Here is a 13,287-nt window from a genome sequence, read left to right as displayed (position 1 = left end):
AAATGGAACATTTGGCCTTTCGAAAATTGATAAACTCGTAAATAGTAATCAGCTTAACACGGAAAGAGTTTTTCACCTATTTTTAGAGTAATTAACGGAGGGAGAATTATTAAATTACGTTGAGTTGTAGATAAGGAATTATTAGCGAAGAGTGACGGCTTACTCATGCGTGAAAAAGGAAGATTATCAATTTGGTAATGATGTATAAAAAGTTCAGTTGAATGAAGTTCGTCAAGTTAGCTGACCATTGTTGATTCAACGCATCTATTTTTTGCAAATCTTGAAGAGAAAGTGTCTTCATGTTTCATGTCAATAAGCTATTGTCACAATTCAAGTGTAAGAAAAGTGTTCTGACCTTATCAGATTAAAGTAGAAGTAAATATTCTTTGTTCTTGTTGGGTGAAGTCTAATATGAATTTAGAACTAAGATGTTTTAGAAAGAGTTGTTAATGTTCCGCTACTTAGCAAGTTTCTCTTGTGTAGCTTATTTTCTCCCAAAATAAGTAAATACATATTATCACAGAATATTCTAAGCATTTTTTGACTTACTGAAGTTATATATAGTAATCTATAAATGTAAGAATAGGCTACACGTTTTTCTCTTAAAGGATATTTTTGTCCAAAGAAGTATTGCTTCTTACCCACGACATATTCTAAGCAAATGCTCATTCTCAAAGAATTTTATGAGAGCTATCTATGAAAACGAAAGAATGCGTTTAAACATTTTTTAAGCCTATTTTTGACCAAAAGAGTGTTAACTCTAACCGCAGTAGTATATTCGAAGCTTTTTCCTATCTACTGAAAATTTTATGGGAGAGGTACATTTTTGTCCAAAAAAAGCATCACCTAGTACCAAAGAAATATATTCTAAGAGTTAACTCCTGTACAGAATGTTGTATTGAAAATTTAGACATAAAAATGGAAAATGCATTTTAAGCAGTAACAAAGATCATACACTTTCGCAGACTGAACGAGCCATTTTGAGTTCGAAAAGTTCTGGTGAGTTTTAATCTTATTCCAATTATATTATAGGAACTGGGTGAGTAAGTACGGATTTGTCGCTAAAGCAAATTAAAATGCATTGATGTTTCTTGACACATCTTGAGTTATCCATAAACTTCAAAATTTAGAAAAAATATCCTCATAAATTGGTTGGAAATTCTGGAAATCCTTCTGCAGTTTATTAAAAGTAATATAAATAAATAAATAAACTATTTTTATTTTTAATTTTTTTCAGAAAAAGGCTAATTCTGACTTTTAACTTTCGTCTAATTTTTTAAATATACTCCTAACAATAGAGCGCATATTTAATGTTATATAAATAAAAATAATAAAATATACCACAATATCTTTCAAAATATACCGCCTAATATCAATTTATCATCAGAAACAGATTATTAGAGTAAAAAATAAATTGTTGAACAAACTTTTTTAGCACCTTTTAATAATATTTTTCAGTTCAAGCTATTTAGTTTTAACAAAAATTTTTGATTCATATTTATATTGTAAAACTCATGGATATATTTTTAATTAACATTAAAAAAACCTCTTTAGTAAATTAAGCCCTCACCTTCTGAGCAAAAAGGTAAAATACTCAAAGAAGATTGTGAAACTTGTGAGGTTTTGAAAAATGAATAAAAAGTACTAGAAAATTGTAATTAATGTTTGTGGTAACCTAGGCAGATACATTGGATTTCAAGTTGCCATTTCAAAAAACAAATATTGTTCGCAAATAAACATTGGAAAAGAAATGCTAGTTGCTATATCATGCTTTATTCCACGATTAAAAAATCTATGCAAGCAACCTTTGCAGCAAATGAATTCACTATACCTTCGAGTATGACTGATAAATTTTCTTCTATTATTAATACAGACTAATAATATTATATATTATCTAAATACTTTTTTATCAGTTAACAATAAAATATTTACGCTATTTTAAGGCATCAATTGTATTCACTATGTTTATATGTATTATTCACGTATAAAAACATTATATACTTATAATAAATATTATACTTCAGACAAGTATTATTATGCAATAATGAGCTGTAAATGCTGTATAGAGTGGTAGACATTATCAACCACATTAAAGTAAACTGTGCTAAATTTTCTGGACACATTGGTCGAATGGACCAGCCTTCTTTAACACCCAGATTCATTAATATTAAACAAATTGGTACCCAACTAAAAAGCAGGAACAGATTAGATTGACATCATTAATCAGGACTTTAAAACACTGAAAGTGACAAGCTGGAACATCTTGGCATAAGAATATTCTTAATAAAGTTTTATAGCCTATAAAAAGCTGTCGAGTCAATAAAGAGGATAAAAAAGAAAATTAATATTATAGAACTGGGATAGGGGATAAAATTGTTCATATTCTCTCCACTTATTTCCATAGTTTCTGCTTTATAGTTTTACATATGCTAAACTATTATTTGCATATTGTAAATATTATACCACAGGCAAATATTGTGATGCAATAATGAGCTGTACAGGCTGCATAGAGTGGTAGACATTATCAACCATATCAAAGTAAACTGTATTGAATTTTCTGGACACATCGGCTATATAGACTCATCTTCTTTAACAATCAGATCGTTAGTATTAAACCGACTGGTACTCAAAAGGCAAGACCAGATAAGGTTGACGTTATTAACGACGACTTTGAAACACTGAGAGTGACCAATTGGAGCACCCTGACGAAGAGGACAGAAGATAAGATGATTCCATTCTGAATAAGGCTTTATAGCCCACAAAAGGCTGCAAAGTCAATTAAGACGATAAGAAAGAAGATAAATATTATAGAATTGGGGTACTGTGACAAAATTTTAAATATAGTGGATAAGTGTGGACATCCTGGACCTTGATCCCTGTTTTCGTCAGATGGAAGCTTGCGGAAAAAAAATAAAGGGAAGGTAAAATCTGAATTTCCTGTATGTATAAACTTAATTCAATGTATAAACTTAAAAGCTAATTTATTCGAATTCAGTAAAATGCCACTTGGAACCTTCATATACTTGATTCTTCAGTTGGATTCATGGATTGTGCGAATTCTCTACGAAAAAAATATTTCGTAAACATCAAGAGTATGATAACATTTAAGGAAAAATTCGAATTGGTGAATATTGTAATAAAATCTCTGCATTCTATTTTTTTTAATCATCTTTAAGTTTTAGCTCTTTTCCGGCTGTATCTTCCAAAAATGCATAAAAATTGCACACGTTTCCTGCGATTTTCGCAAAACCCATTGTCTTCTAAATTACCTAAGAGAAAGGTTTTACGGCAGTTGGGTTGCCTGGATATTTTGTTACAAAGTCTTGCGTAGTAATCATTTTCATTGTCGATGAGTGAATAAAGTAGTTGCTATTGTTTGCTAACTTATTTATAACTTGTTTTCATTCATAATACCTATTTCATGGTGACCCTACGTTTCTGCTGAATTAATAATAATAACAGTAAAATGGGTTATTTTCTGAATAGTTGTTTTGTTTATTTATTCGAAGTTAATTTATTTGAATAAGAGTTTTCGTTTTACATTTTTGTTTAATAAACTAACTTAAATTAATGTCGATTTTACAATTAATACTTTGTTTACATTTTGAGTGATGTTTTTTTTTTCCATGAAAATAAGTATAGGGTAGCAAAATTGAATATAAAATCAGGTATAGGCATAAAAAAGTAATAAAAAGTAAATAATGTCATTTAAAACGTGTAACACATGCGGTAAATTATGACATATTTATAGTCAATGAAGAAATATAAAGTTATATTTTACTTCAAGAAAATAATTATGAGTAGCAAAGTTATTTTAAAATCAGGCTAGCAGAGAAAAATGGAACGAAAAATAAATAATATCATTTAAAACTTGTATCACATACGGTAAATTATAAAATGTTTATTGTGAATGGAGAAATGTTAAATTATATTTTATTTCAAGAAAATAACTATGAATAGCAAAATTCTTTTAAAATATGCCAGAGAAAAAAAATGTAACGAAAAGTATATGATATCATATAAAAGCTGTTTGACATATAGTGAACTACAGAATGTGTACAGAGAATTCTGAAATTTTGAGAAATATTTTACTTCAGAAAAAAACTATGAATAGCAAAATTAATTTAAAAACAGGCTTATTCAGAAAAATGCAATGCAAATTAAACATTATTATGTAAAGGCTGTATAACAAATAGTATTTCACAAACTGCATAGAGATCGTTCAGAAATTTTGAATACTTTTTGTTTTGTTTCGGGAAAACTGTTATGAATAGCAAAAGTAATTTAAGATCAGGCACAAACAGAAAAATGCGACGAAAAATAAATGATATCACGTAAAACTTGTATCACATATAATAAAATATAAAATGCATAGAAAGAATTCGAGTAATACTTTATTTCAGGAAAACAGCTATGAATGACAAATTACATTAAAATCAGGCTTAAACAGAGAAATGCGATTAAAAGTAAATATAGTATAAAACCTGTTTCACATGTAGTGAATTACAAAATGAATAGAGCGAATACTTAAATTTAGAGTTCTATTTTATTTCAAGGAAACAGCTACGAATAGCAAATCTAGTTTAAAATCAACCTTAAACAGAAAGATGCGACGAAAGTTAAATGATATCATCTAAAACCTGCATCGCATGCTGTGAATTACAAAATGCATAGAGTGAATTCTGAAATTTTTTGTAATATTTTATTTACGGGAAACAGCTATGAACAACAAAATCAACTTAAAATTAAATTCAAACAGAAAAATTCGCTAAAAACTAAATAATATGCGAAAAACCTGTTCCTCATATAGTGAATGAATTACAAGAGTGCAAAGAGAAAATTCTGGGATTTTAAGTGATATTTATTTTTAGAAAAATAGCTATGAATAGCAAAGTTAATTTAAAATCAGGCTTAAAAAGAAAACTACGACGAAAAATAAATGATATCATGTAAAACCAGTATCACATATAATGATTTACAAAATGCATCGAAGAAATTCTGACATTTTAAGAGATATTTCAAGAAAACAGCTATCAATAGCAAAAATTATTTAAAATAAGGTTTAAATAGAAAAATGATATCATGTAAAACCAGTATCACATTTAGTGAATTACAAAAGTTAGCATGTACTAGTTATGGACTAATCCGAATTTTTGCATCTCTATATAACGTCAAGAAATATCGATATTTGACGATACTTTACGATATTTTTCTGATTACATATAATTTTTACATTGGTCAGTAATTTCATTACTCATAAAACTATCAACGCTCATGATGATAGCACATTTGATGATTATCATCCTCTAAACTTGTAATATTGTCATACTCAATATTTATCAGTGTGCATGATGATCATAACGTTGTAAAAATTATTATTATCGATAATGCTCGGGAAATTATCTTATTCAATATATTTATAGTTATTGATTCAGAAATTTTTCGCGATATTATCAGGATTAATAATAATCTTATATTCGATAGTTTGCATAAAATATGGCAATTCGATGTATCGGGTGAATTGATTTTAAAATGTCTTAAAAATTATCGATGTTTTATGATATATCGCCCAGGCTCAGTGTGTACTTGCATTGTGTTTTTACGAAAACAGCATTTTCACTCTCTACAATTTTACAAGAAAATTCGGCATTTCAAAATTTTTAAGATTTTAAGTCCTTGATTGAAGCTTTCAACTTTCAGAAGTTGTATTGTTAATTTTAGTGATAACTCACTTATAGTCCTTTTCAAATACAGAAATTTTAAATATTTTTGTTTTTATCGAAGATATCTTTGCGAGCTAGTAGCATACATTTAACATTTTTTGAACTTTTTTTTTTCAGTTTTATATGAAAATAATCATACGTAGCAATAACTTATTTATATTTAAAAAAAAATTTTTTTTTAAAGAAGCTGTTATTCAAGAAGGGATATAGTGTTTAATTTCCATTGCATAATTATCCGTATTACATTTATTACTTGCTTAAATTTTACATCAACATAAATAATACAGTTTTTGAAAGCTTTAATCAGGGTCTTTCATAATATCTTTTCAATTTTGAAATGAAGGATTTTCTTCTAAAATTGTAGGGAATGAGGGTGTTTTTTCATAGGAATCCAATGCAAGTGTGTACCAGTGTGTACAACGCAAGTATGTGCCTCTCAAAAAAGTCTAACGTTGACGTTTAATCGCAATATCAGTTCAAACGACTGCTAGGTGTCATACTTAAGAGTAAAGTAAAACAACATGAATAACGCACTAATAGCAATATAGGAATGCAACTCAAGTATGCACATGTACCCTCTCAAAAAAGTCTAACGTTGACGTTTGATCGCAATATCAGTCCAAACGACTGCTAGGTGTCATACTTAAGAGTAAAGCAAAACAACATGAATAACGCACTAATAGCAATATAGGAATCCAACTCAAGTATGCACATGTACCCTCTCAAAAAAGTCTAACGTTGACGTTCAATCGCAATATCAGTCCAAACGACTGCTAGGTGTCATACTTAAAGTAAAGCAAAACAACATGAATAAGGCAATACAGAAATGGACATAATATAGTTTCGGTTTTATACACAAGAACTCTCCTCAATGTCAAAATATAAAAAAACAGTAGAAAAGTAACGAGACAATCTCGTTGTAATGTGTTTGTCGTTGTTATTTGTGTTTTATTCACGCTGTCATACTTTATTAGAGCGTCATATGCTTTTATTCAGAATATTAGTACCTTGAATCTAATCGAAGCGTATAAGTTTGCTATAACCTTAATAAGATACTGAATATAGCCATATTACCTTTTTAAGTTGAGCTGCAGTTTATTGTAATCAAGTTTAAGAAGTACAATAATTATGGTTCATTTATCACCACATTAAATTGGCAAACAAATTTGAACGATATTCTGGTTGGAACATTTTGTAAAAATTTCGTCTTGTGCTCTCACTTTCGTATCTCACTGTAAATTTAGAATTTATAAATATCCCTTTAATACCTGTTCGCAAATATTGCTCTGAATCGAAAAGTAATTTAAAGAAAAGGTATGTGTAGATTTGCCATTCGCAGATCTTTTCTTATGTTAATTACCACTTCAGCACTGAGAGTTTATTGCAAGCATAAATTATATGTTATAAATATATTATATTTATACTACCTATTAATATATATTTTATTATACTATTTATTCTATATTCATCATTTTAATATATATTATGAATATTTATAGGTATTAAAATAATATGATTGACAATTAGTATTATTGGAATTGATCCAGACTTCTAAATGAATTCCAATAAAAAGCACTTTTGCTAACAAAGTTTTCTTTTCTTTTAAGAGAACTATTTCTTTAAAAAGACTCTATGAAAAAAATTGCAAACAATATTCAACTTTTTATGTTATTAATTAATTTTTAATTATTTATGATTTTTACAATATTTACTAATTATTATGTTATTTATTAATTTTTATGTTGTTTAACTCATCTTAAAATTTCATGTAACTCTAATATTTTTAAAAAGTGCACATAAAAAAATTAACGCCATCAATGTACACGTTATGAAGAAAAAAACCAGTGATATTTTTGCCTAATGACTTGAAAATAATCATGGTTAAATGTAACAATTAATAAAGCTAAAAATTTACTGGTTTAATCGAAAATAGCAATGTAGTAAGGAAAAGGAAACAGGGGTTAATCATTATTAATCATTTAAACGAGAGTAATTTTTTTCCTTTTAGACAAATGAAAATTCAATCTAGCGTAAGAGCATTTCCCTCTCATTAATTACTATTGTTCTTTATTTAACTCAATTATTTAATTATCTTTTTTTCAGACATCAAATCTAGATCACGTTTTTTATTTTGTTTAAAACGCCATAGAATGTTTTTAAGGTAATTCCTTTAAAATACTTGTTCTGCATTATAAGCAGTTTTTGTTATGTTTGATAAAAAATGAAACTCGTTCACTTGCAGTTTATGTTATAAATATAATAATAATTTTATAATTTTAAAAATTGCTTCATTTGATTGAAAAATATTTGCCTAATCGTTTAATGGAACCGTTAACTTTGAACACAGCTTACAACAGGAAAAATGAATTTAAAATCAACTCTTGGTCTCATGCCCATCTAAAACTTTTAATCAAGAAAAACTTTCAATCAAGAAAATTAATCGGCCGTTTCATTAATATATAAAAATTAAAGGAAAAATGTAAATGAAAGGATCGCAAAATAAATAACAGGAAAACTGAATATATTTTTATTTAATGATGTAATTTTTACGTATTAACATGCAATGTTATTTATTGGTTTAACTTTATATTTGTTATTAATTAAGGCACGCGATAATTAAAATTGCAAAATCAGACCCTTAAAACGTGTTTTCTCTGAATAAACGTACTTTGTATGAAAGTATCGAATCCCTTACCCTCAAAATACAAGATGTATTAGCAGTCTGAAAAATGAAGCAATATTTACGTATTAACATAAAAAAAAAATTTCTGGTTCAACTTCATATTTGTTATTAATTAGGACAAATGATATTTTAAATTACAAAATCAGATCCTTAAAATGTGTTTCCTTTGAATAAAACGTACCTTATTTGAAAGTATCAAATCATTTAATGATTTGATACCTTCAACCCTCAAAATACAAGATATATTAGCAATCTAAAAAATGATGCAATTTTTACGTATTAGCATACAATTCTATTTTTTTTTTTTTTGGTTCAACTTCATATTTGTTATTAATTAGGACAGACGATATTTAAATTGCAAAATCAGACCCTTAAAATGTGTTTCCTTTGAATAAAACGTACCTTATTTGAAAGTATCAAATCATTTAATGATTTTATACCTTCAACCCTCAAAATACAAGATGAAGTAGCAATCTGAAAAATGTAATACTAACAGTATAGTCAGAAAAGAGATCGAAAGTTTGGGAAATATTGAACTTTTATTTGCTAGTTTAAAGTAAATTGGTTACTACATTTAAATTCTTTTGTAGCTCGCTGCTACAGTTGGTATTTGTCATTTTGATAATTTGTAAAAGTTAGTGATCTGAGTAATTAAATTTAACTTTTAAATTGACAACTGTATTATTTTTTTTAAAACTAAAATAAGAGCTAAAGCTTATATATTTTTATATTTAAACATTGAATGGCTGCCACTTTAAAATTTTATAACAATGCATGCCGATCACTGAATTTCAGCTAATTGTACCGTCTGCACCACCGGCATTTTACGTTCAAGTTTTAACTTGAATATTATTAAATTTAAATTTTTTATTATTTATATTCCTCAATTTTATTTTTTAATTAATTTTATTTTTTAATTAATTTTATTTTTATTATGAGAAATGTCTGATTCGTGATAAGACAAATGAGTTTTGTAAGTAAGTATTTATGGCATTTTTAAATAAGAATGAGGGTTTAATGTTTAAATCGGTTAATTTATATGATTAATTAATTTAAAAGTATCGAAGTAAAAACCAATCAATTTAAAAATTGTTTAAATTCTATAATTAATGGCCTGATTATTTATATTATAATTATATTTATGAACTATGGTTTTAAAAATTTATTCATATTTAATTAACAACACTTAAGTATAGTCACGTAAAATTAATTTTTTCTTAATTTTATTAATGTGCACTAAAATCAATTATTTTTGCCTAAAGTTATCCCTCTACTAATATGTAACACATATAGCAGAGTAGAAAAAGAACGCTCATTTGAAACTATCTAATTTACAAAAGTATTTGGTGTTATTAAGGAAATCGTTATCTTTCTTAATCTTGTTTGTCTTCTCCTTCTAAATTTTTTATCAATTCTGAAATTACTAAGCTCCTATTAATTAGGATATTTTTTTTAATAAAATGTTAAAACAATTTAATTATATATCAGCAAACGAACCACTGTGGGCATGTTATATTCATGTAATGGTTAAATTCAATTCAGAAACAAACAGTTTTGAAGTTCTAAATATCTGTGACATGCAAAAGTAAGTTATATTTTCTAATTATTATTAATTAAGGTATTTTTTAATGAAATTCTGAAACAATTTAATTATAAATCATCAAAAAACACTGTGGGAATTTTATATTCATGTAATGGTTAAATTCAATTAAGAAACAAACAGTTTTGAAATTCTAAATATCTGCAATATACAAAAATAAGTTCTATTTTAATTTTAACACATCAAGTAATTGCAAACGATTATAAATTCCAGCCATTAAATGTAACGTTCGATAATTTTAAAAGAGAAATTAATTAATATCAGAATAATAGTAAATTGGGCTATTTACAATAATCGAATGTTGCGACAATTAGAAAACAATCAAAATTATTTTAACTATTACCACATGGTTACTTCTAAGCAAAATTTAATTAGCAGTGTACATAGTTGACATTTTTTCATCAATTTTGGGCACTGAGTTGCTAACAGTTAAAAAGAGTTTTCATTTTTTAGATTAACAATCTAAAAAATGAATAAACTACTGACTGAAGTTGAATGTGAGAAACTACTACTGAAATAAACTACTGCGAACATTTTACTGTTTTGTAATGGTTAACTCTAACTAAAATTTGAAAATTTTGAGATTCTATTTATTTGTATTATTAAAAAGTAAGTTCTATTTTCATTTAATTCTCGTGTAGTTTCAAACGATAATAAATTTCAGTCATCAAATATAACGCTTCATTTTTAAAGAACAAAAATTAATTTATTATAAAATTAATTTAAAGCTGATTTTCAATTTATATTTATCAAATATTACAACAATTACCAATTAATCAAAATTATTTCCATCACCCATGTCTAATGCTAAGCTTAGTTAAAATAGTAAAAATTAATTAAACTAACTCAATAAACTAACTAAATAATACTCAGGCATTTACCTACAAAATTTCAATATTCCATTTTCCTGTACATTCTCAGGTAATCTAATTATTTAATTGTAAACATTTGTCTTCATAGCTAACAGAAAAAAATGCTCACTTAACCTAAACGCGAAGATATTACCGCTTTCTTTTTTTTATTTGGTGATTTCGCATAACAATAAATCAATATGCAATGCTAAGGGAATTAGCAATATATTTTTACGTAATTTCTGTTTAGAAATTTTGTAAAGTTTGTATTTAATAATAATAATAAAGAAACCAATTTGGAACATACACCTGATGTTGGCACACAATGCTGGCAAATTTAACATGCTTCATTGCAAACCAAGAAAATGAATAAATAAAAATAAAACAATTTTATGTATAATTTAGTATCATTAGACTTTTTCTTCTGAAAATTTAAGACGCAAACTGTTTTCCATAGAAATTTGGAATAAATGATACTTTAAAACTCCCTACTCTCCTCTGTTATGCTTCCCCCCCTTTTTTTTTAGGGAAATGGGGGTGATTTGAGGGTGAGAATTCAATTTCTTCTAAACAGGCAAGTGAGGCATTGTTTCTGATTTGTTTTTCACGCTTAATTAAATAAGACGATCGGATGAATAGTTATAAGCATAGTACATAGGTATATAGTACATAAAGTACAAATTTGTACTTGCATCAAATGACTCATCTAATATAAGTATCTGAGAAAATGAGACATTAATTATGTGTTTTTTAAGCTGAGTCGAATAAAGCTATATACGAGAACGAATAATTCAAAAGTCGTAAGTGTTTTCATGTGTAAATTGTATTATCTTTGACTTGATTTATACACACTAGGTACACACATGATTTTTACACACTAGGTACACACATGATTTTTACACACACACATGATTATACATTTAGGGACTCTGAACAAGTGAGGTACATTTTCCGATGAAAATCTTTATACTGAATTGAATAAGATAAGAATCGAGTTCAGAAGATAAATAGTTTTGAAGTTATAAAGGTAAGAGAAGTGATAAGGTAATAAGAGCAGTTCAAAAATTGTACATTTTATACAAAAAATTATTTTAACTTTTGAATTGTTAGCCCCTTTGATACTAGTTTGTCTCTTTCGATTAAACGAGAAAAAGTACAAAGGAATCAATACCTCACTTGTCTGTATAGCAATGTAAGATAGGTAAAAAAAGTGGCAGTACAAAATTCCAATTTTTGGATATATAACCCTATTAATTTCTGGACTATTTGGTCTTTATTGTCTTGTGATTTGTCTTACGTTATTCAGCATAAAAAAGTCATCAAAAACTATACCTCACTTTCCTGCTTAAATGATATACAGTTCTCTAACCAAATAACCTTCGTTATCCCTCTAATAAAGGGAAGAGGAGGGTAATTTGAAGAAATTATTTATAATGACGCTACAATGCTTTCTGTGTTAAAAAATCTTGAGAATAAATTTTTCTGAAGAAACACTTTTTTTCTTCTTTGAAATGATAAACAGACTATTATTTTCAGTTTAGTAGTTCAGTTAAAATTAACTATTCACGTTTTCTTGTAGGTTAATTTATATAAATTAAATTAGTTAAAGCAAATTGCATAATTACTTAAAATTGTAATTTTGAATTCAAAAAATCAAACAATTTATTCAAATTTAATCTATAATAAATTATCGATTGATTTTTAAGAAAAAAAATAGTAAACAATAAAATTAGCAATAAACTTAAATGTAAATAAATTAAATTTATTGCTTAAACAAAAATTAAATTTAAGCAATTACAATAAAAATAAGTAATAAATAATGACTATTGACTAGGAATAAAATTTATAAAACGTATTTTAAATTGCATTAGAACAACTAATTATTTAACAAAAACTGTTTATTCCACAAATACCAAAGACAGTATTTACGAACAAGATTTAATAAATTGAATTTAATTTTTAAAAAAATTTTTCACTTTTGAAATAAAAACAAAAAGACTCACCTGTCAGTTGGATATTGTGAATTCCAAGAGCGAATCAATTAACTTTTTCTTCTCAAGTCGAGAGTTGTTGTGAATCTAGTGGCCGACAGCAGATGAAGATCCCTCAGAGATTCTGTAACCTAGTTATGGAAGATTTCGCTTTAAGTTGAATGTGCTCAAGGCGAAAAACAAAATTAAAAGGTAGAAAAAAATGGTGCCCAGCCGAATAATTACGGATGAAGTTACTACCTTTTTTTCTTCTTTCCCAATTAATTCGTTTTCTACGGAATATCAAGAGTCTTTTTAGTGGACAGTGTTTTAAAAATCTTTCACACCTGATTTTTGTGAAGTGTAAAAAAAAAAATACATTTGTGTTTACCTTTCTATGAAATCTAAGAAACTGCATTTCTAGGAAAATCTTTCACACTTGATTTTTGTGAGATGTGAA

The 13,287-nt window shown here is 26.8% G+C and overlaps 1 protein-coding gene across 1 annotated transcript in view; it reads right to left on the bottom strand.

Annotated features, from left to right (window-relative positions):
• Window positions 1-12,999, bottom strand: part of LOC107439645 (uncharacterized) — a 69,748-nt gene extending 56,749 nt beyond the window's left edge. Inside the window, exon 1 of the mRNA XM_016052312.4 lies at window positions 12,861-12,999. The gene's annotated coding sequence lies outside the window, so the exon portion shown is untranslated. The remainder of the gene's footprint in view (window positions 1-12,860) is intronic.
• Between the last annotated feature and the right edge of the window lie 288 nt (window positions 13,000-13,287).

The sequence above is a fragment of the Parasteatoda tepidariorum genome, chromosome 1 (assembly GCF_982258835.1).
Source record: "Parasteatoda tepidariorum strain Cologne lab strain chromosome 1, Ptep-v5.0, whole genome shotgun sequence".
NCBI lineage: Eukaryota > Metazoa > Arthropoda > Arachnida > Araneae > Theridiidae > Parasteatoda > Parasteatoda tepidariorum.
The sequence above is the reverse complement of the archived record's forward strand: the minus strand, read 5'-3'. Positions and strand labels throughout refer to the sequence as shown.